This window comes from Gallus gallus, chromosome 4 (assembly GCF_016699485.2).
Source record: "Gallus gallus isolate bGalGal1 chromosome 4, bGalGal1.mat.broiler.GRCg7b, whole genome shotgun sequence".
Taxonomy (NCBI): domain Eukaryota; kingdom Metazoa; phylum Chordata; class Aves; order Galliformes; family Phasianidae; genus Gallus; species Gallus gallus.
The window spans coordinates 33,196,775-33,222,421 of record NC_052535.1 but is presented as its reverse complement, the minus strand read 5'-3'; the positions used below and the strand labels follow the sequence as shown (position 1 = coordinate 33,222,421).

Sequence of the window (25,647 nt, the reverse complement as noted above, 5' to 3'; positions counted from 1 at the left end):
AGATTTGGAAGCTGAAGACTAAGCTATACAGAGACTTTCACAGCTACTAAGTAAACCACCTTACCTAGCCGACTGATGCATGTCTTATTTAATTAGTCCACAACTGCTAATTGATAAAACAATACAGATGACAAGAGGCAGAAACAATTAGTAGGGAGACTTGAGCAGGAAAAAGAAATCCTGTCTACCACCCACCAATTACTAGCTGTTTTGAACCGTTACTTTAAGGCCTGTGAGGTACCTCAGTAGTTTGATTATTCAGAGAAATAAAGCAAAACTAAGCCAAACCACTGCACTAAAAATTACATTGCCTTAAATCAAATGCCTTTTTTTTTTTTCTTTTTCTTTTTTTTCTAATAACTGCAGTAAGAAGGTTTGTTTAGGGAGGGCTGTCTCTAGCCACAGGAAAAGCAAGCAGTTCCCATAGGGTACCATACAGCTGGGAGGAGCAGTGTAACAACTGTTCCAGCACCTACTTCACCTCATCTCTGCAAGGACAGCTGTGTTGACAACTCCTCCTACCCTACTGAGTTTGTTTTTTTTTTTTTTTTTTTTTTTAAAAAAAAAGGAGCTGGAATATATATGCAGCAGCCACCTGGAGAAGGAAGAAAGGGCGGCTCATATCAGTGCTTCCCCTATCCTCTTCCCATGGCAGCATGGCTTCCCTGTCCTGGCTTTCATCCTCAGAACAGGAAATCTCAACTTTGCCCACACTTCTTGAGATGGTTTAAGACAGCTTTATATATGAACACCTGAAAACAAGACAGCTTGAGGTAAGCATGCTAGAATTATTAATTTTTCTATTTTGTTAATGTATATGAATACACAAACAGACCAACTATTTCCAGTTGAAATCATAGTTGGCAGAGTACAAATACACTGTTTTGCAGAAATAAGCCACAACTAACAATCTTTCACTTTCATTCCTAACAAGTCTGAAGAACAATGTCATCCAACAGCCAGGGAAACTTCACCTCCAACATTCTTAGCAAAATGAGTGCATGTCAGTTTTAAGTAATTTTATTTTCTGGGAAAATTATTCCATTTAAAGACAACAGAAAGCTACAGGTACTCCTCAAGAATGCTGGTTGTTTGCTTTCTGAAATGAGAAGTGTCAATAAGAAACTAGACAGAAAACCAAGGAGAGTTGACTGAGTGAGGAGATGCACAGTACAAGCTGTTTTGAAGCAACTGTCACATATCTTCCCCATGGTTAGATATAAACTCAATATTTCAGGTCCCAGACCACTTGCTGCCTAAGGAAATAACATAAAATTATGAGCGAGAGCAGGGAGGCTTGAGTGGGGAGAAGTGGAATGTCAGTTGCAGAGCTTTCACACTAATCCTGTCAGACCACTTTCAGGGCAGAATATCTGTTCTTTTCCTTTCCTGCTGGATGTGAGGTGCCTTTACTGGGAGTTAGCTATGGGTAAGAGGGAAGTTATGGTAATAGAACAAATAAGTTAAGACACTGGAGCAGCAGCTGGTGGGGGAACCTGGTCTACTGTCTTCAAACAGGAAGATTCCCCTGCTTCCACTCACACAAGCACTCCTTTCCCAAACAACCCTCCGTGGCAGCTATTTAATTAGTAATGCTGGTATTGGTGGGGGAGGATGAGCCTTGCCTCTGAGTTTAGCTTTGACCCATAGCGGAGGCATGCTTTATTACTAAAAGGCCACTTTACTGCTGATCATGGAATAAAATATTTAATCTGGATCCATACGTATGTTTTTGTAATGCTCACTTTCCCTCTCTTGAGTATCTCTGCAACTAGGGTACAGCAAGAAAAAGCAAGGAATTACAACAATTGCATAGAAGAAAGAGATTTCTATTGCAGCTATCATGTTTAGTAGAAACAAGACCACCTATGCAGGCTCACTGCTGAAAGTCTACACAGAGAGCCTTGCACTTAAATACCAAAAATAATAAGCACAAGAGAAATTCAGTAAAACTACTAACATGTAATATTCTAATCAAACTAGGAGACTAACAATTACATTTTTTTTTATTCTCAGACAGTAAAACAGTAGTATGCCAAAAATACACATAATATTTTAATAGACAAAATCAAACAGGATCAGAATCTGACAGAAGCCGGTATTTACAAATACATCATCAAACAAATATTTAATCTGCCCGACAGACGTAACTCAAGCAAGCCTAATCCTGGTTCTCTTTCATCCTGGAATTTGTACTTGATGAGAAAAAAAAGTAGTACCCCAGGCCACAGCTCCTGTCTCTATTTTCATTCATATCCACCCACTTTAGCACTTCCCCTTTTCTCCTGTTCCATCCATCTTGCCCAGTCCTGTTCTCCCACCTCCTTGGTCCTGTTTAATCTCAGCTCTGCTTGCCCTCCCCCTGACCTGCTCTTTCCCGATGCACCACACGCACCAGCCCCCTTCCTCTCTCTTCTATTCTTCCAAAATCTGCTCCTACTTTCTATTCCACCTACTCCTTCCAGCTTCCACCTCTCCATCCTTGCCTCCCCCTTACTTGGGCCCCTAATCTGGTTACTGCCTGAAACCTCATCCTCCTTGCATGTCAATCATACTAGCTCTCCTTCAGGCTACAATATCAAGAACCCTGAGAAGGCAAGGGGAAAATCAGTCTTGGCACCACACACTGCTGCAATAGGAAAGATTAATTACAGGGAATGACCAGTTCAGATACCAAAGCTCTAAGATGAAGTGTCTTCAGTTAAGCAAGCATCAAAAACACACGAAGGGACAGAAGATGCTGCGTGAGACAGAACATTCGGTCTTGGAACAATGTACACAATTACACTTAGGCTTACCACTCCTTCCTAAATATCTGCCCCTTGCCTCCAAAACCTACAGTTCATCAGAAGGCTAAACACCTCTGTGAATCTTCAGCTCAGCCATTAGGCTTTGACAATGAGTGCCTGATGAGTGAGAGAGTTCACGTTTTCAGAGGTGCCCAACTTGAGCAAAAAATGCAGAATTTAACATAGCTAATTGTAGACATGGATGGATGCCCTGACAAATTTAAAGTCTCTGCTTGAAAACACAGGCTGGAGCTTCAAAAATAAAACAGATATGCATTTATTTCAATATGAGCAAAACACTTTACTCCTTAGACTCAGTTTCAGAAATGAACCAACTTGAAACTTCCCCATAACGCAGCCTGAGGCAGATGTTTGGCTTGAAGAAGTCTACCACAAATACTTCTAAATTCTAAGTTGTATACAATTTCAAATGGGATCTCTATAACAGAAAGCACCGGATTATACTATCTTCATCCATATCTAGCATATATATGCTCAGCTTTTTAATTACTTTTTTCCCCATCCTTCGTTACCATTGCTTCTCAGCACTTTGCATCCAAGAGATACACTTCACAAATGTTTTGCAATGATATGTAGGAAAGTGAAGAACTGTTACTGTAAACATTACCTTTGAAAACACAGTCATCATCTTACATCAGCTCTATTTTGCCCTGCTAGTGCTAAGACTCAATGACCAACTTTGCAAGAAGGTGCAGAATGTGATTCATATCAAAGATTCTCCTCCTCCCATGTTTCTCTAAAATATTTGAGAAGGGCTATACAGTACACATTTTCACCAAGATCAAACCAATGAGAACTTCTATATGTGGGCAAATATTGCAAGCCTGCTGAAATCGAAAGGAACTGCACAAAGAGTATGTTTCCTTCTTGCTCAGAGCTCACTGTGAGAACTTCTGGCTCTCCCGCTGATGTTACTAGGATTTGACAGTGCTCAAAACAGTTCAGGACTGCCTTCTGTATTTCAGAATTGAACCCAATTATTTGAAGCCTATCTCATGAAGGGTAGGCTTCAGAGAGAAGATGTAAAAACATTTCTAAAAGCCATCTGTGTGTGCTACATACCGAGCTTTACTACCCAGGGCTCCACAGATCAAGAACTCTACATCAAGAATAACTGGAGCCATGAGATTTTTCACCAAAAAATGCATTTGACAGAGCTTCTTTCATGGAAAAAGCACATTATACCAACCCAATTTATCCACTAATATCTATTTTAATATTAAAAAAAGGTATATTAGATCTATCTTAAATTTCTTTACAAACTAGCGAAAAAAGAGTTGGCAGGTCAGCTGCTACTTCCAACTAGACCTAAAGGATCTTCATATTATTATTTATTATTATTATTAACAGTGAATTTCCCTCACCTATCAGTCAAACTTGCTCTGACAGGCAAAGCTGAACTGCCACACAACTTTCTGCTGATGGGCTCTGTCAGATATGAGAATGATACGTGAATATTTTAAGGTAGTTACAACCTGGCCTATATTCTTCTCCTTCAACAACATCAGCAGAAATCTCAAAAAATCATGATTCAACTCCTGAAAAATAGTGATAGCTTTACTGGCACAGAAAATATACTTAAAAACTTGGTCCTATAGACTAATATATTCATTAGAATGGACCACCTGAGCCTATTAACAACTCTGTCGTGAGGGATTTCGTAAGCTGAAATAGTCTAAACCTATGAATAAGAATTACTAAATAGTCACCTAATTGATTTGCTGAAGTAGTCTGTTTAGCCAGTACTGGATATTTCAGCCACCTCTGCAGCTCTGTGAAGGTTATGAAGGTTCTGTGAAAGTAGCACAAATAGGAAAATAAATGAATAAAACATTTGCAGTAACATGAAATTCTCTTTACTCAAACTTTCCTTAGTCAAACTTTTTAAAAATAGGTTATAAAGTATGCTAATTATAGAGTACAGAACCTCATTCAGTCAGTCACAGCACTGGATCCACTTAGAATAAACACTACCACTACTGATAAATGTACAATATTCTTCTTAATACCGTTTAGCTCCTTATATGAGCAAAGGCATAATTAAGGTGCTTGATGCTGATCTATGCAGAACACTCATGTTTAAAGGAGCCACTGTCAATATTTCACATTGCTGGATGAAGCGTAACGAACACTAATGAAGAGCTTTGTCATAGTCTTCTAAAGAAGTCTAATAGTCTGGGAATCCTGACACTGAACACATTATTTCATTCAAAACTTGTTTCGCAGTCCTTCACCTCCAGCTACCCATCTTTGATCCAAGTCAGCAAAGTTGATCTATTTTTTCCTCAATCAAGCATACCACTATGCTCTCAGGAATCTGTCACACAATTCCAGACTCTCCAGACACTTCCAAGTACCAGTCCAGAAAAGGCAAAGCAAACAGACAACAGGTAGTAGTAACACAAGCTTCTAAAGTGCTCCAAGAAAACCGGACAGTAAAAAGAACTGTGTCTCATTAGTTCAACACAACAACTTTACACCAAACTACTGGTGTTCTCACATTCCGTTACACAGTTTGTAAGTGGTGATGTGATGCACATCATCCACTTTAGAAAACTCCAGAAAACACACTTGTTGAATATCACCAAAGGAAAATATTATTAAATAAAACTCATACCTGTTAAGTATGTGAAAGTGCAACACAGAAAATGTAAAGTAAGTCCTAAAGTTATATTTTTGTATCTGTGTTTTTATTGAAATTATTCAAAATACATCTCAGTTTCAAGGGATCCCACAACACTCGTGTAGAGATGCCATTCTAATTAGGTAATAAAATCTACAGTCTTGTAAGAGTTTAATTTTCTATATTTGGTGTTGCACACAGACTTTAAAATACCTTAATGTGATGTTTGAATGAGATGAACAGAATAACTCCAGTATATATAAAAAGGGGGTTTCTCTTAGTAGCTCTGTCCTACTTTTAAGGCTTCTACTGTAATAGCAATGCTATTCTCTACCTCCCCTGTAGCAGATTGCAGCTTTCCTCCATCTTTCTAGCATGGCTAATAAGTTCTGGGTTTGAGCAGCTTAGACCTCAGGCTACTAGTATGTTGAAATCAATTATGCAAAGCCCATTCATTTTGATACAATGTACTAAACTGCTGCTGTCACCACAGTAGAATGGCTACCCAGATTGGTTTCTTGGATTTTTCCCTCCCTCCTCCTCCTCCTCCTCCTCCTCTTTTTTTTTAAATCATCGCAGTGTTTTCATCCATTGCCGAAGTTGGCATTCTTCATCAAATATAATGCCTCCTACCTAGGATGCAACACTTACTTCAAGATTAATCTAAAAATAAAAACATCAAAATGAAAGCTGAAAACACGAGTACTACCCATAGCATGATTTTTTACATGCAGTGAGATTAGGAACCAGATTCATTCAGTACATCAAATCACAAGTTTGGTCACAAATGTCTGTTCCAAGATCAAAGACAGAAAATACTCAAAAAGCAGAAAAGCTGCACAAATTAAGATAACTTTCTCTTACACTTGCTTTTAAATGGATAGACAATGAGGCAACTATTAATGAGATACTGTGATATAAAAATTTGCTTATAAGTTTAGGATGATAGTACACACTTTATCTACTTTTTTCAGTATTCAAAGTGTCTATTTTTGAGATGTGTTTAATTACAGAATAATCTTGAAACTTTTTTAGTTTGCATCCTAAAGTTCTGAAAAGTCAAAGTGGCATTAGCTATCTCAGATTTCTTGTCAAATGTAAATTTGCTTTTTGTGATACATATTCACCCATTTTGATGGCTATTATCATTTTCATGAAAAACAATAATAGAAACGATAATAGGAACAATAATAGAAAACATATTATTACAACATATTCAAAAGATACTGTGACTATATATATTTATATATGCACACTATAAGATATAAGTGAGATTCCTTAAGACAGCTGAGGAAATCTATTAATCTACAGACACTAAGAAGTATGGACAGCTCAAGGAGCTTTTCCATTTCCAACCCTGGAAGGAAACCTTATTCTAGAAGAAAACAAAACAAACAAAACAACAACAACAACAAAAGTGGATATTTCTTGGCATGTTTAGTATGCTGAGTCAGCTCAGCAGAGGGTCAGACAGGAACCAGAAAGGAGGAGGGAGCAATACTACCCCTTTTGGCAGTAGCAAGCCATTTCATTGGCACAGCCAGCTCTTCCAGCCTCACATACTACCGAACTAAAGATGTGAAAAACAGCGCGTAAATATAGTAATGCCACTCAGAATCATTAATTTACCACATGTAATTCAACAGCATCACAGCTTACTCAGGAAGTAACAGCCCTTAAAACTGCATTTGAGATCATAAATTAAGTTAAAAGTTACTAGTAAAGAAATTACAAGTGTCTCCCATGTTGCCAGGGAGATAAATGCAGAAAGAAACAGGAAACAATGCTTCAGTCTATAAATGCAAGCTACTAATCTGGAAGGAGGGGCATAACTTTCAGCTCGCAGAGCTCAAGCTTATACAAAAAGACCCAAAACAAAAGACACACAAGAACCCCTTAGAAGGGCTGCAACAAACAAAGTATCAACACTTTGCCAAAACACAGAGAGCGTATTTCTAGGCACCTCATTTCTGATAGCAAAATCAACTTCAAAATAATCTGACATCCCTCACCCACAGTTGCTCCTTCCCCTCTCCACGCACAGGTGCTGGTGCAACTATTAGAGGTATAACTGTAAGGCATATCACACAGATTAGAAAAGACAAAAACCCTTCTAATTAGACTCAATAACTGTGACACAAATACTTTCCAACAGTAAGAATGATACAACACTTGAATACAGAACAGGAAAATGACAGAACTAAGTCATGTTTCCCATAATGAAAGGCTGTAAAGCCACAGAACAATTTCTCTCCCCTGCAAAGACCTGAATCTCAAACGACATTTCTACATGCCTCCTGGACAGTTGAACATACAGCCCAATTAGTCCAAGCCTCATTTGCCCATTTGCAGGAGTTCTTGCAAACTCATGAGCAGAAATCTATTAAACTGAAGAAACACCCAGTATCCAGCCTCACTTCCAGTTTCGACACTACCAGTTACATGTAAAACTCAAACTTTTGCAAAGTTTGAGAAACGAGGAAGGTACAACAGGCCACAGAAGAGCTATGTCCACAGTAAACACCTCAGGAATGTAAATGCTACAACGTAAGTGCTGCCGGCGTTGGCAGAATGCTCATTTTCTGCTTTGCTGCTGTGGGACTGCTCACCCGCACTGGCAAAACTTGTTCCTTCCCCATCTCCCAGCCTCCCCCAGACCCTTTCAATTCAATCTCAAACTGCAATGATCATTAAAAACAATGAGCATGTCTGGCGCAAGCAAACGTGCCCTGACTATCAACTATTCATTAAGTACCTGGCACTGGATCCATAATATGGGATTCCGACATCGGAAGAAAAGCTTTAGAGCTCACTGAAAAGTATGAGTTTTACATATAAAGGAGTTTAAAGGTGCATCTTTGTCTAACAAATAAGTGGAGTCTAAGGCCTTTGTGACGAGGTTGATAGTTTCATGCTCTGTATGAGCTAATTTTCCTATTTAGATACCACCTTTTTGAAATCACAGATAAATTAAGTCAACTTTAGCTAATGTGGTAATGATTTGTAGCGAGTGGCAGAAATTCCCCTGTAATTATGCATGAATTGATGTGTGATTTCCTAATGAGCTTAAGTGAAGAAATCATCATTTTGTGATAAATACCTTATTTCTTAAAATGCTAGTAACACATTTCTAATAAATTTAATCAAGCTACTCGCACTCATGTAACATTTACAATTATTATGTGTGCAGTATTTGACACTGTTTTATAGCTTTGGCTGATTGCTGTGTGTTAAAGTTTGGCATTTCATAAACACTGTTATAACAATCATTATGTTATTTTTCCTCAGAACCATGATTTACTTCATTTTGAAGCTAATTTAAATTCTCTAGGTGTTTTGTATCTGAAAGGCAAAATTCTTCTGCCCTTTACATAAGAAATTACACATCAAGAAATGAAATCAAGTTTTTCTACATTTCGGGACACACCTTATCCTTCAGGATGTCACGTGAGGGACAGTGAAGTCTCACTGCTATAGACAGCTACTTGGGTTCTCATTTTAAGAGTTCCCTGAGTAGAAGCACTTCATCTCTCTGAAGAATTCCTGATAGCTCATCTCCAGTTCTCCCAACAGTCCTGGTAGAAAACCAGCACAGTATTAAACTCGGAGCAGAGCTGAATTTCTACAGGAGCTGAAGAGGCAGAAAGCTTGCTTAAATGTTTTGAAGTCACAACCTATGTTCTTTCTATTAAGAATTTTATCTCAAATCTTCTATAGCAAGCAGCTGTATGAAATGGCTGACCAAGGAGAGTCACAGACCTGGGAACTTCTATGAGTTGTCTCATCCTTAAAGACTGGAAATGAAATGCCTCTTACATGCACTTCTGCACAATGAAATGCTGAAGTTTGCCTATCCCAAGCGTACTACAGGGGTTACCATCTTCCTAAAAGGAAGTATGCTTAACCAAGGGAAGCCTCCAGCTCTGTTATGCCTCTTCACGCTCAGCACCAATATCTTCTTATAGCTTCAGAAGAAAAAGTTAAGAGAGGAAACCTGGTTTACTATTTCACATCTAAAAAAAAATCTTGTTCAATCCCTCACTGCAGATAAAATTTTCATATGAAAGAAATATTAAGCTGGCCAATTAAAAGACTGGACCAGTGTTAAATAGCACCAACAGAAAATCTCAAATACCATGAAACCTTACATATTGCTGTCCCAAAAGCTATAAAAGCTTATTTAAAAACTACACATCAGCATCTCAAAACAACAGGACAAGATCCTACATATATCAAATACAAAAAATACTTATTTTGATGAAAAGATGGACTGAAGTCGTTTAAACTTTTGTTAGCGTGAAGAATTCAGCCTGAAGATAAACCTGTTCTGATATCTCAAGAAGAAAAAAGAGGCTTGGAATGACTACTTGAGCATTCAACTTCCTTGGAACATACCATTAATGCATAATTATCACTGAATGCATTGATCTTGATTTGAAGTTAGTAACTTTTCAGTGAAACCAAGTTACAATGATCTACATTCAAAAGGGTTTTATTACACGTTCAATTCCCCTAGGACACCTAGAAGAACTGTGGTACAAGTATGTCTCAGCAAATCTCTCTCTTAAGAGCCTCTATATTATAGCAGTTAATAAAACCATCTAGATTATAATCTTCCTTCCTATCTTTTCACCTATTCCTATATGAGGTCAAAAAAGTGAGTGACAGCGATAAACTGAAATTCTCTTTCTTGAAGAGGTATTCTTTCCTCATTGTCACAGGCATTCTTCAAGTCCTCACCCCCTGGTTTAAAGCTGAATCAGAACACAAGCAGACAGAATCACGCTTCATCTTCGTCTGTCTTGCCAACTCATTCTCACCAAATTCTGTCCTCCCACAGCCAGAATATGTTTCACAGCTTGATTCAGTCCATTTAATCTTCCTCCTTCAAACATCCAAACTTCTCCTTATCTAACTTACACTCTCTGACTGTATATTCGTTAAAGCTTTTCTATTACAATCAATAACAATACCAAACATTTTTTTTTAAAAAGATATGGCTATCATGTAGACTGGGATTCTCAAAGGGGGCAGATATTGAATTTCTATTTGAAACTGTTGGAATTTCCAACAAGAGCTGGGTTTCTATCCAGTTTCCAGGCCTCTGAATATCTCAGGTCTACTATGCTAAAGAGAATACAAACTACTCCCCCATTTTTCAAAACTTGCTTTCTCTGTGGTTCCCATTTTCATTGTTCCCTGAAATCTTTGCTGTTAAGGAGTGTATTAAATACACACAACAATACTTCTAATGTGACTCTTCATCTACAGTAATTGTCAATGGACTTTAACCCTCAGGTTTCAAGTACACCAAACATCCACTGACTTTTTTCACTTCAAGGCTCAGTGCATAGTTTCCTTAATTCCAGGGCTTGCTTACAATGAAATACTAGCTTTTAGTATAGAAGTCGACAAAGCTTCAACTTCTTGAACCAAGAAGGTCAAAATTTGCATTATTTTCCTGCAGCTGTGTGTGCTGTTCCAGCTGGTTCATACTTAAGAGCTATTTTAAAAAGCCTGTAAAATAAAACAACCATACATACACTATTCTATTGAAAGTTGATCAGAATTCTCACTTTTCTATTATAAAATTCTTCTGAATAAAGTTGCAAATTTTTTTCTTTCTCTGAAATATTTATTCAATTTAAACAAATAAATATTGCTTTTGTAAGTAGGTAAAGGACAGGACATCGCAATTCACTTTTTAAAGCACATTAACCATTCAACATTTGTCAGTTAAAATAAAAACTTGAACTACCTTCATACTTTCTGTTGTACACCCTAAGTCAGAGGCTCCCTCTTAAAAAGCACTGTGCTTCATTTTTCTCTTCAAAAAGATCCTGTTTTTAGAATTGTTTAAATAGCATTTTTCTCCACCAGTTCTTTTTTATTTATTTCACATGGCTCTAGAGGCAGTATTTCTACAATCCTGCATCTTGCATATGGTATCAGCTATGGCATTAATCACTATTCCATATTTCAGAGTTAAAAAGTATTAAAAAAGAGAAAGCACTATAAACCCCTCAGGAAATCATGATATTAGCATCGTCTTTTCTCAGTTTAAACTCTCATCCTCTGGTACAAGGAAACATTGGTGAACAGTAAATATCATGTTCATTTGATCCATATCACAGGCTAATTAATCAATAAAATTTTATAATTTTGCCTACATTTTTGAATGCTATATTCAATTTCCACCGAGCTGTAAATATAACAACAAAAAAATATTGATTCAATTTTTATGTTTCCCCTGAAACATGACATAGCCTAACCTCGTCACAACATCAGTATAATACGCAGAAAAATGTACAATCAGAGTGTTTTTAGGGAAAGACTGTTGAGCTACACTTTTTCACTAACATAAGATTAGTTTTGTAAAAATGAAAACAAAACATGCTGTTCCTCCTTTCTATAAATACACTGGATTCTAAACTGCTATGCTTACGCAATCTGTCAGGCAGTATGAGACTGCTCTTTATATTTATTGTTTATCTAATAACACAGACCAACTAATTCTGGAGCAGTACTGTTCATGGTGGCCAGGAGACACTAACAATAAGAGACAATTCACTCAAGAAAAATTCTTCATTGGCAGTTTTGCCAAAATATGACACCAACTCTATAAGTACTGCAGCTATGACATGATTTTTAATTGACTGGCATGCAGCCTACCCACAGTGAACGCCCATAAGAGCAAGTACAAACCAGAGACATCGCAGCATACATCTACTTTTCACAGGTACAGCTAAGGAAAGAGTTTCAGTTTATATCTAAATGAAATATATTCCCAAAACCCTAACAAAACAGAGACCTCTGTCAGAGGCTGTACTATCTGTAATAGCACATTAAACCTTGAACAGGACAAACAGATTAATACTACGGCAGTAGGTACAACACAGAAGTGTAAACATTTTAATATGTCAGCAATATCTGTGGCAGTGAATATTTTTGCAGTGATAAATTTCAACTTATGTTGGATCATATTGGCACTAACAAAAAGCATGGGATGGGATGGATAGAAAACAGGTACAGATAATCCTTAGATCTTTCTAAGAGTAATCAGAGATTCTTTGGATGAGTTACTGAAGACTTTGCATGAGTCACGTTCTTGAATAGTTAGTAATATTAAATTAATAGTAAATACTACATATATTTTACCTAAAAAAAAAAAAAAAAAAAAAAGAATATCAAAGCTGCACTCTGCAATTGCCAATATATGATGTGTAGTTACTGGAACACATTGAAGATTAATGAGTACACTGAAATGTACCCACACCCCCTGATTCAGTGCCACTTGGAGTTAAAATTATGGCATTAACTCACAGGCTCTGCATCCCAGGAACCAGTGAGCTGTGCCAAAGAATCCTTGTTAAGTTATAATTACAAGATTTCTGTTTTGCCAGCCACTTCAGGGGCAGATGCATGTGATCTCAAGATGCCAGCTCTTTAGTGTTAGATAGAAGCAGGCAAGATCATTAATTAAAACTAGTTAAATAATGAAATAATTCAAATATTTTCTGTAAACTGCTCTCATTTTCCAGTGCACAGTAGCTAGTCTTCCATACACTTCCTATGTGGTTTTGTAATTAACATTTTATAGAAAAAGGGGAAATATATTTCTAAGAAAATATACTTCAGTGTATTAAAAACAAAAGAAAACAAAAAAGAGATATATCAAAGTAGGTGCAGTCCAGTATCAGATGAAATAGAGTTTAGCTAGTTTTTTAAATTTATTTTTCTTTTTGCCACAGTATTTCCCTTTATACGATTCTGTAAAGTTTTAAATCAATTCAGAATTAAGAAGGGAATAGCTTCCTTGCCTTATGTAGTAGCAGAAAGAAGGCTGACTGCAGTAACTTCCATTTTCTTTCATACAATAATACTCTTGAGATGTAGTTATTAATAATCAGTGGCAAATGCAAAGAAAAAAAAAGAAGTAAAATAGTAAGACTGGGAACATATCCGTCGTGGAATTCATCTGGGTATGACACAGGTTGATGCAGACATAAAGCCACTGAAAGTCCTTGCTTCAGGGTTCTGGGATATAAAATAATCATGCTGTATAATTTTGCATAATTTGTTTAGCTACTGAAGCACAATTTTGTTCCTCAGTTCACAGATAATGAAAAAAAAAAAAAAGAAGAAAAATACTTTGCAAAGTATTTTCAAAATCCTAAATGGTTTTTTGGGGGGTTTTTTTGTTTGTTTGTTTGTTTTTACTATTGTGTATGCTATACAAGTCTTTAGATATTAGAAATTATCAGATATAGATATCGAAACCAAAGCATCCTGAACATGTTTGGTGTTAGGCTCTCATGCTTTTGCTCATTAGATGAAAATATTGATTTCCCTCCAGCTGCATGCTATACTCTCAGAAATATATCTGAGCTGGGCATAGTGAAGCTCCAGACTCAGAAAGCTTCTCCTGCTGCATTCACCAACTCTAGGCTAGTTTGTACTTGAACACTAAGTATACAAAACAAACAAACAAAAACCCACAAACACAAAGAACTCAGTACATATTTTAGATAAGATGTTCAGTGTTTTTGGTATTTCAGCCTGGTTTCCCTTCCACTGAACTAAATCTTATTTAGAATCAATGCAGAAAGTTCAGAACACAAAGCTATACACACAACCCTGGATTTTCACAATCAAATCCAAAACATGATTGCCCGAGAAAAGTCCACATTCTTTTCCTGAAATTCACTTCACATAAAAGTCACAGAATCATAGAGTGGTTTTGGTTGAAAGGGACCTTAAAGACCACTCAGTTCCAACCTCCTGCCATGGGAGCCACCAGATCAGGCTGCCCAGGGCCCCATCTAGCCTGGCCTCGAGAACCTCCAGGGATGGAATGTCCGTAACTCCTCTGTTTGTGTGCCTCACCACCCTCTGCATAAAAATTTTCCTCCTAATGTCTAATGGAAATCTCCCCTCTTCTAGTTTAAAACCACTCCCTCTTGCCCTATCACTATCTGTCCATGTAAAAAGTTGGTCTCCCTCCTATGTATAACCTCCCTTTAAGTACTGAAAGGCTGCAATGGAAGGCTCCCTGGGCACTTACTTTCTCCAGGTTGAACAATCCCAGCTCCCTCAGCCTTTCTTCATAGGAGAGGTGCAAAGTCTCAGTGACTACATTCAAAAGAACAAAAAGTATGAAACATTTTTATTTAAATATACATCTATGATTTCACACTTCTGCTCAGTTGCATAATAAAATGATTGTAACATATCTATGAAAGAAAGGGCCAAGACTTCAGGAGCTCACACTTAAAAAGTACAAGAGACAAGGAAGTGGGAACTTGGCAAGAAGACAATGAGAGTGTTAACTGGTAAGCTACGTGATAATTTTTCTTTTACTGAATGTGTGCAGCCATCTGATTTTTAAAAATTTATTGATGTGGAAGTTTATTAGAATAGATCATTAAAAATAATAACTGTTTCAAACACGGAGACAGAAGCCCACTGGCAATATCACTGGGAATCAAGCTGTTAAATTTTCTTCCAATTCTCGCACATGTTCAATTCCTTGGAAACTAACACCTAAATACACCTCACATAGAGACATATAGGTATCAGAAGGAACATTAATATAAATATTTTGGAAGATAATTTTTGCTTTTTTTTCATATTGATCGCTAAAATATTTTTATAACCACCTATAATTCAAAATGAACTTCATGCTTTTGAATAAAAGCCGCATCTCACTTCATTTCTTTGCTTATTCCAAACACATTTCACATGGTGCTGGACCCAAGCAGGAGCTTTTGGATTATGCCACTAGCAAATTTGATATGCAAATAAAAATACAAACAGTAACACAAAATGCACCTTAGGGAAGAAGTCTCAAAAGTTAACAAGGGAGTTATGCCTTCTATTTCCATCCAAAAGTTGACAAAAGTGAGTATTTAACTGCATGTAGCTCATTTCAGGTATCTCATCCTAGTTCTTAAAAAACTCGCATGGAGAAAGATATATATGTAGGTATATGCACTGCTCTGCTCTTTCACTTTAGTTCCCGAAGCCACGAGGAACCACTCACTCCCTGACCACAAAGCCCATCATTGAAACAAAAAGATGGATGAATATTCTCATTAGACACAGGACACACACACATACCTTACTTTGAAAGATACTTCCTTGAATTCTGACATCAATAGCTCCTGTATATTTACTTACAACCTGCGCTTCCTTAAGTAAAAAATATCAAATTTACTCGATTATGCCAGTTTAATTTTAAGTAATTTCATCATAAATAGTAGGTTATAATCTGGAAAGCCTAACATAACAAGGAGAAAAAAAATACCATAATGGTTTTATGAACCTACTAGTAGGTATGAAACTGTAAAGCAGGAAACTATACATTCAGCTCAAGCTCAGATGAGTTTCTGACCCAGAGGGAACATAATCTTCTTGTGCAAAATTACTTTACTAATACTTTTTAATTCACATAAAAGTCAACAAGTATGTAAAACAGGAAAGTAGGGTAGACAGAAAGAGAGTAAACACTCAACAGAAGTTACAGGTCTTTGAAGAGCAAATTTTCTTCAAAGTCACTAACCCAGCAGTTCTGACTTGACCATTTCAAAGATAATCATCTGTCAGTCCTGCCTTTGAATCTCAAGAAGCTCTGGGAGCAAGAGTTACCTGAGCTTGGCCAACTACCAGCAGAATACGTGGTGCCTGTATTTACTATCTACTTGAGAAAGAACACAGAGTGATAATCTCATATATAACATAGCAGTTATTTAAAGCCCTTTGGAAAATCAAGTCACTGCTGCTGAGTGTTTCTATACCTCAGGCTATACGAAGAGATGTTAAATGCTGATTCCGAACCCTACCATTTTGTTTTATTTCACTACAATGGGCAGGCTGGGAGTTGCCCAAGACAATGAACGTAGCCATAACCCTTCTTCATGGTAAACATATAATTTCCCCAGTGATCCAGTAAGCAATAACAAAAAGTTATGTGTAGTACATATAGTGTTTATATTCCCCTGGGTTTAATATGGCTCACAGTAAAATTGATTTTGTGGAATCCTGCAATAAACCTCATCAAAGTAAATGAAACCCACGCTGGCTTTTTATAAAGTGATTGGATTCAGGGTGATAAATTAACCCTCACTGTCAGAGAGACTCTCAGCAATGCACTTGCTCGATTAAACACCTCCAGACTCTGTTTAGATTTTAATTTGTCTGTAGGACTTCTTTTACTCTCTCTGAGATTCCAACTTACTGCTTGTAGAAGGGATAGCAACTGAAAATTATACTTTTTCTTTTCAGACTAAACAGACCTACCAGATTTATATTTGCCTAGCCTACATAAAAAAGCTACTGGAAGTTAGTCATATCCTGTGGGAGTGAGTGAGGAGAAGGAAAAGAATGAGCTCTGCTTACTCAGAGTTCCTAATCAAACACCAGGAGCGGAGAAGAACTGAGTAATTCTAAATTTTTGCACACATGTGAAATTAGAATTTGCTGGAGAAGCAACGGCAAAATCCAACGTATACCCTGTGGTAGTCTACAGAAGTAGTACTCTTCTGACTCACAACAGCCTTTCCTGCACTATCAGTTCCTAGCACATGATTCTCCTGAAAACGACCATCTACACTTGCCAAGGTAGATTATTCCCAATTCTTTGCTAGTCTTTGAATATTTAGTTTTGCCATCATTCAGTTTCTGTTTCAGGAGGAAGGAAGTCATATACAAAAAAAAATTTCAAAGTGACCTTCCCTAATGTTCCTCAACAGCCTCCAGTGACTGTCAAGGAAGGAAAAAAAAAAAAAAAAAAAAAAAAAGAAGATACTGTCTCTTCACAGCTACCATGCAGTATGTATGAAAACTGGTTTTTGTAGCCATATTTACTCCTGGTTAAACGAAGATATTATTCATTTAACTAGGAATAAAACCACTGAGATTTTGTGAGATTTTTTTCTCATTTCCCAGCCTGTCTAGGGAGAACAGGCTGCAGTAAACAATCATGCCCTATTTTATTCCTACTTAAATGAATTATCATAATAATAATTACTAGCAAAAACATCTGGTTTCTGCTCGGCACAGACGGCAAATTCTTTGACACATTGCTTGCATTTTGCCTTCTTAGTCTCTAGGCTGAGGGTCTCGGGCTTTTTTTAGAGCAGTATACATGCCAACCCCACAGCATGCCTGATGGTGCAGATTTACGGAGAGACTGCTGATGACCATAAAATGTTTGCTTTGTCTTTTTTTTTTTCTGCCTCCAGAAAATTATGCCTTTGTAATAATACCTTTTCTTTAACAGCATTTCCCTTCTTTTCATATAGATGACAAATGCATGTAAACACTTCTTGCTGTTTTTCTTCACTCCTAAACAACTGCCTGGAAAAGGAATGTTCCCTTTGACATCACATTGGCCAGTTATTGTACAATGTTTCTACTGCTGCTTTCTAAAATGAGGCTATCCAACAGAAGCAAATGTAACATTCAATCTAATTAATAACTCAATTGGAAGAGATTATTATTTTGTGAAAAAGAGAAGGAAGAATTAGAAATCAACTCATTCATCATGTGAGACTTTACACTAACGGTATCATCTTATATAATACCTTCTATCAGAGGATCTTGATACTGCATCTTAATTCCCACTGCCCTGGGGAGCCTGTTCCATGCCCACCACCCTCTGCTGAAGAACCTTTTCTTAACGCCCCATCTGACTCTCCCACGACACAGCTCCATGCCATTCCCTGGGTTCTGTTGCTGTCACCTGAAAGCAGAGCTCAGTGCTGCCCCTCCGTTTCCCTTGTGAGGAGTTGTAAGGTCCTCTCTTAGTCTCCTCTTCTCTGGGCTGAAGAAATCCAGGGACCACAGCCACTCTTCAGATGTCTTGCCCTCAGACCCTTGGATGCTCTCTAATAGTCTTATGTCCTTCTTATGTTGTGGCACCAAAATCCACACTCACTGCTTACTGAGGCCACATAGTGCAAAGCAGAGTGGGGTAATCCCTCCCCTTGCCTGACTGGCAGTGCTGGGCTTGATGCACCCTAGGGTACTGTTAGCCCTTCTGGCTGTCAGGGCACACTGCTGACTCAGATTCAACTTGCCATCAACCAGAATCCCCCAGATCCCTTTCCCTGGGGCTGCACTCTGGCCTCTCATCCCCGAGTCTGTACACAGACAGAGGGCTGCCCCATTCCGAGTGCAAAATCTAGCACTTGCTCTTGTTGAACTTCAAGCAATTGGTGACTGTCTAGACTTCTAGTTTGTCATGATCTCTCTGCAAAGCCTCTCTACCCTCAAGCAAGTCAATAGCTCTTCCCAGTTCAGTATTACCAGCAAATTTACTTAGTGTGCATTCAAGTGCTGAGTCCAGGTCATTAATAAAAACACTGAAGTGAACTGTCCCTTTAACAAAGCCCTGTGAAGCCTGCTAGTGACTGGCTGCCATCCTGGTGTAACCCCATTTACCACAACCCTTTGAGCCTGACCCATCAACCAACTGTTCACCCGTTGCATTAAGTTTTTGTCCAGCAGGATACTGTGAGAGCTAATATCAAAAGCTTTGCTGATGTCCAAAAAGATTGCATGATCTGGCTTCCCTTGGTCAACTAGATGGGTAATCTTGCCATCGAGGGAGACTGAGTTAGTTAAACAGGACTTTAGCGGATAGCTTCTGTTGACTGTAAGTAGTTCTGAGCTCCCTCAGTACTCTGCAGGTACTTCAAGGCACTGCAGTAGGACAGGGGCACCTCGGGTCATCCTAAACTTGCTCACTTGCCAGAGTGACTCCAGTGTCAGAAGTGCAACGTAGAGTTGCTAAAAGTTGGCTTGCAAACAGCTCATTTATATCAAACATTCTGGATCCCAAAGTGTTTTACAAGGAGAATATATATCAGTCTCATTTTATAAATGGAAAACAGAAGTACTAAATAATTCAATAACACACAGGGAATCTCACGGGATGCTAAGCCAGAAGCAGGACCTTGAGATCTGAACTTTACTGTCTGACCACTCCTGCAATAGTCCTCTTTCTATTTGTGGAAGAATCTACATTAACACAGGCCTGCTGGCTTCTCTTGCTGATAGAAATGCTTGTTTGAGACTCACAGCAATCTGAGATAGAAGAATTTTCCCACTGTCAGTGTGATATCCCTCCCAGGGATACTGCTCAGCTCTACATCCACTGATAAAATTAGTATCATCTGGTTTATGTGCCCTCACCACTGTTCTTTCATCTGAATTTAAATTATTTTAACTGTACGTGATATGTAGAATTTTCAAGTTAAGGATTATAAGCTCAAGTACATAAAATCAATGTTATATGAAAGAAGCAATTAGAAACAAATGTGTATTCACATACTGATAAAAAAAACTATTCTAAGACAAGGGTTAGTATATTTAAATACTTTCAGAAAGTGACGATAAATCTTATTACAACATTTTACAATCCTTATAGCTTCTTTATAAACTCTTTATGAAGTTCTAGTTATTTCCTTGTCATTTTTGCAAGTTTTGTAATATTCAAAAGTTATCTTCATCCTGTCAGCAAACACTTAAGAAAAAGTACTATAAATTCTCCAAACAAAACACAAAATATTATCATAATTCTGCAACTTAACAACACTTTTAAACACATTAAATATGGGAAATTTCTTCTCTATTATGTCTAGCACTACATAGAATATAGAAAATATACACAGCCTACAACGTGATTAAGAAATAAGTTCTCGCAACTCTGCATTTGATGATAATGAATCTACAATATATCTAGAACATAACCTAGACTTCTGAGCAGAGATCAGCGGATCATTAATGCTGTTTTGCATTAACCTGGTTCTTTTATAAAATATTTGGATAACCATGTGAATATTGTAATTTTTTAAACTAATAACAATTTAATTATATTCTAAGACTCTAATCTGGCCATACTCATACAAATAACCTCACTGATTCAACTACTCATTTGAGTGAAGGCTGCAGTCGGAAATCATCTTTTCAAAGGAATTGGGAAAAAAAAAAAAAAAAGGAAATAAAATCTTTACGAGTCTAAAAGAAGATTTAATGAGAGCCAAACTGTAATTTTAGGATGGTAAAAGCTAAGCACTAATACTTGCCAGGACCCACATCAGGTTGCTTCTACTCTCCAAAGATAATTAAACAAATCTACAAAAAAAATGCCACCATATTTCTCATTGCTGAAGACAGTCAGGGAAGGCAAGCATAAGGTCCTATAGGATCCGTGTAACAAAATGTTTACTTGTCAATCAAACAAAAGGTTATTCTGGATGCAGACGTTGGTATGCATAGGCTGAGGCTACAATATTTTCAGTTACATTTCCTGAAATCTTCTGAACTCTTGCAAACCTTTTGAAAGCATTGCAGGGGCTGCTATGGTTAAAAACTAGGAGATGTGAATCACAGACACTGTGGAGCCAGAGTCAGCTGCAGAATCAACGTGGTAGGGCAGCAAACCTCTCCTCTCTAGAATGCATGCAATAGAAGAGTGATACTAAGAAATATATAAAGACCCTTTTATTCTTGCTCCAATCTCACAGTAAATTGAGACCCAAAAAGTAGACCTAACTATCTAATAAGAAATATTATTCTTACACCAAATAACTAATAAAAAACATGAAAGACAGAGGCCAAAGATAATCCAGGCCAAGCTGACCCAGAAAATTCTGACCATATTTATCTATAAATAACCACAAATATTGAATGTACAAGTTTTCTAATAATGCACTTCTGTACACAAAGCATTTTCCTCCCCATTGGCATCAACAGAACACTCAGTACTGTTGAAAAACAAGCTTCTTCTATTCAGATGCTTAAGGATCAACTGAGGAGCCTCTTTTAAGCATCTCAGTCTGAAAAAGTTTCAATTTTCTCCACAATCAAGGAGTACAAGCAGCATTGGTGTCTTCTCAAAATGTAAGACTTGAATAAGTATGTGAGTTCTAGTTAAACTCCATCCAGAGATGCATGTTCTCTCTCTCTTCCCCTCTCCTTCAGAAGTTCCTTGGATTTCTACATTCATGTGAAATATTGAACATTTACTGTAAAACAGTACAGAGGGAAAGGTCAGCAGGGTGGCTGCAGAGGGACTGCCTCCTTCTCATTTGCAAGGATATATGTGCCAGGCTTAACCTGAGGATGCTCAGGAATGCAGAAGTAACTCCTCAGCAAGAAAAATCCAATCTCCTGTCCCCAGGTAGGCTAGACAAAACGTTCCTGCAGGCCAAAGCCTGAAGGGATGAAAAGGCAGCAGTGGAAATGCAGAATGAGCCCAGGATGTAATGCAGCATAATTGTTCTCCAGTGGTAGCTCAAGAGATGAAGGGAAAAAATTGCACCTGGCAGCAATGGCGCTGGCAAATACAAACAGCAAAAGTCAGAGCTCATTCATTAAGGAACTGGCAACAGCGCTCCCAAGCACCCGTGACTACAACACAGGGCTGGCTCTTACCCGCAGAGTTAAGTGGCTAGTAGAAACATTAATCATGTTGAAGAATATCTGTATTCATTGGGAACCTCATATTATCACTGGGTAACACGCACAGGCTCAGAAGGGCCTCCTCCTGATGTGATTACAGTGTGGAACAAGTTTTCACTGATGATATAAAAGCATGATTTTGCCGTTCGTAGCAGGGATTTTTCTTGGCATCTTATCCTTTCAAAGAGAGCTGGAAGTAAGAAGGGACAAGATAATTGATGCAAGTGTCTGACCAGGACAGGTCTAGGTGAGCTGGGAACATGGTGTTGTCCAATCAAGAAATTCAAGGATCAAATCTATTTAAGTAGCTTTTGAAATTAGTCATACAGCTAATTCTGTATACAACTCACCACTTACTTCAATAAAAGGCTGCCTGTTTATCTTATCTCTTTGGGAAGGCATTTATGCTGGAAATGTGACATTCTAAGTTGGAATTAGAAAATAACTTTAAATATATAAATAAAGCACAGATCTCATCCTCCTGTCGTTGCTCTGACAGATTCCAGGAACCTTTCTCAAGCCCACAACAGGGAAGATATCTGCCTTGTTCTTTCTTTCTTTCATCTACAACTACTGCAGACGTTTTGCTCCAGGTAAGCTAACAACATGCACACCAGATTGTCCTATTTGGCATTAATTGGCCCGGCTCATTATCTAATAAATTCTTCCTTTAGTCCTGAATTTCTGGTAATCTTGGCAAGAAACTTTATCTTCCCCATGTCTCATTTCCTCCAACAATAATCTTCCTCTTCATGGCTTTCTCCTTCTTTGTTTTACCTGTTTACATCTTACTCCTGTGCTCCTAGAGAATACTTACCCCTCCACTCAGTAAAATTCTTCTGCCTCCTACTTATACAAATTTTCCCACAGTGACTTTCTCAGACCCATCAAAATTACACTAGCCCTCGTGGCCCCTTTTAACTCAGTTTTCTATCTGAGACTACAGTTCCCCAACTGCCCCGATCCTCTAAATCTGCCTCATTCAACTATCTAAATCAAATGCCCGCTTCCTCCTCTTTCTCTGCATATTTTCTTACTGTCAGAGTAGGTCTCCATCTCCTGACACTATGTGGAAGCCTCTTTACAAGGAAAATAGCAAAGATCCAGATGGGGGTCAAATAAATGGCTGATTCCTTTCCGGAATGCAAAGTTTAAAAGAAAATCACGACTAGCTTGATGCAGCACAGCCTAGTGAATGTTAAGAGGAAACAGTAGATGCTCTGAACAGAAAACATTTCCATGTTGCTTTTGATTATGTCTAGAAGAGAAAAAGGGTAACAACAAACAGTATCTTATAGCATAAGATTCATTATAATGCCCAGTTCTGGGCCAGCGGATGTATTAGTGTGATATATCTTGCTACATAAAAGAGGAGGTGTACTTCAAGTATTTAAATACAGGAGATGATCTGCACTTTTAATAAGCTGAAAATAACAGAGGTCAGTTAATTTTTTTTCTTTTCCCTTTCTATTGCAGGATTATAAGATTGTGTCTCGAGGAATGTGAGAGCCTCTGGGAAAGTACTACGTTCCTTATCTGTCATTTTGGGAACTGACATAAACTGCCATTGAGTTCATCTGTATTTCCTAGAATACGCTCAGGACTTCACCAGATCAGACCTATGTAAAAACAAACACATACAAAATACTGGATGTACCCAAATTTCCTGACTCACTTTATCAAATTCACAGCTGTATAGTTCCAGGTAAAGAAGTAGATATACTATTCTTATTAGTTTTTCTATTTCAGAAAACATGTAAGATTGAAGACTGTAACTTAACTGAAGCCAGGGATACGAAAAAAGAGGAAGTAGAAGAATAATGTACCAATAAAATGTTGACAGTTCTCTGTTTTTTGCCAATTGTTGATAAAATGACAGACGGTAATGTTTATGAAATGTATAATTCAAAGCAAATTTGCCTAGATAACCAAGTTAAAGATGCTTTATCTTCCCTAACAAACATAATGCAGCAATCAGCAAAACCCAGAGTACATAATACAAACTGAAAATGCAAGAAAACAAATCTTTTCTTTTCGCCTAAGTCAACATATTTTCCGAGCACAAATAAAATTTTTGGCTTTCTTTCAAATCTTCACAGCTAATCAATAGTTTAGTCATACGATGAAAAATGATGTATCCATATTCTTCACAATTGACATTTCCTAACTGTCTCCAAGGTCGCATTGATTGCCAGTTGTTCAGTTTACCCAACTTCTGTTTTGAGCCAAATAATATGATCTTTGTTTCATTAATATTTAATAGTAATTTAGATTGCGCCAGATGATCTTAAAGCTCATTTAAATCAGCTTGAAGATAATATTAAGCTTTCTTCTAGTATAATCTATTATCATAAATGATTGTGTCATCTGCATATAAATGGTGAGTTGAATATGATAATGAAGTGCAAAGATTATCAATATAGAACAACAAATGCATCTGACTTAAAATAAATCCTTCAGGGACCCATTTACTCTGTTTTCAGTGGTAAATGATGCATCGTTTCACTTCAAGTATTCTACAGAAAACATAAAAGATTTGGATCATGAGATATAATATTTATCCTGTGTGGGGAAAAAAAAAAAGAAAATAAAGATCCCACATTGTAGAACTCTTTTCAAGTGTGGTAATTACAGTCCATATAGATCCATTATACTTGCAGTATGACAGACCTTGATTAATTATTAGTGGTTTTTTTTTTTTTTTTTAAGAGTGATTACAGTGAAGAATGTGTTTTTATTTAAAGCAGGTTTAGTTTGTATTTGTTTTTCACTAGCTGGTCATTCAAATTAGTTCGTTCTAATTATCGGCAAATACCATGCCCATTGAATAAAAGTACCTGAATGCAGTTAACAGTGTGACACTCAAAGCTGTTCCCTCTATAAAAACGACAGCTGGGAGGGCTGCAGGGAAACCCTGCTTGGCAATAAGGCTGCATTTAAAAGAATTAAATTGTCAAATTCTCTAGACTCATGGGCTTAATTAAAAGTCTGTGGACAATTTCAGTGACAAAAGAAACAATTATAGCAGTCAGAAATACTAATAAATATATCAGAAATGGTTAAAAGCAGTTGAAAATTAAGTAAGTGCATTTACTGGCAAATATTGTCCAAGGAAATGATAACACATAGCCATGATATGGCACTGTGGAAAACATGCTGAGGTGAAAGAAACTATTGGAATCCAGCACCTGGAGAGCATTGGGAAAACAGACAGATCAGATCCGTGAGGCAGCTATTCACTGTCCATTCAAAATCATCCTACACAAAGTTCCAGGTATATTGTTATTATAAAGACTGGTTATTGTAAAATTTTATATAACTGAAGTAATCATTTAGCTTGGGTGCATGTACTTATGAAGAAGATCCAGTGTTGCTTTGGCCTCCTAGGACATCAGCTCAGAAGCTGTCAGCATTTGGTCTGACAGAGTCATCTGTGCAATAAAGCACTCATGAATAAATTTGGACTAGAAAGTGCGAAGGCTTTATTTATTCAAGAATGAAATTTGGAAAAGCCTTGTCAATACAGTCATGGGAGCAAGACATGCACAAACCAAGACACGCTTACTGAAGGGATTGTAAATTAGCTTAAGAGAACTCATAAAAACAGGAAATTAATTCTGTAGTATGAATCTTAGGGAATCCAATCATTAAGGATATGCAAAGAGTTTTGAGAACACACTGGATTGCTGGGTGTTTACAATATACTTGCATTAACTTCATGCTTCAAAACTCTAACTAGTGGGGACC

At 37.4% G+C, this 25,647-nt stretch overlaps 2 long non-coding RNA genes across 3 annotated transcripts in view; one reads left to right on the top strand and one right to left on the bottom strand.

Annotated features, from left to right (window-relative positions):
• The window catches only part of LOC107051776, a 202,190-nt gene that overhangs the window by 33,758 nt on the left and 142,785 nt on the right, over positions 1–25,647 (bottom strand). The gene's annotated exons all lie outside the window — the stretch shown is intronic.
• LOC107051777 lies at positions 419–23,745 on the top strand. The gene is made up of 3 exons (XR_001463655.4): positions 419–773; positions 22,400–22,493; positions 23,377–23,745. It is a non-coding gene; the product is annotated as an uncharacterized LOC107051777 (long non-coding RNA).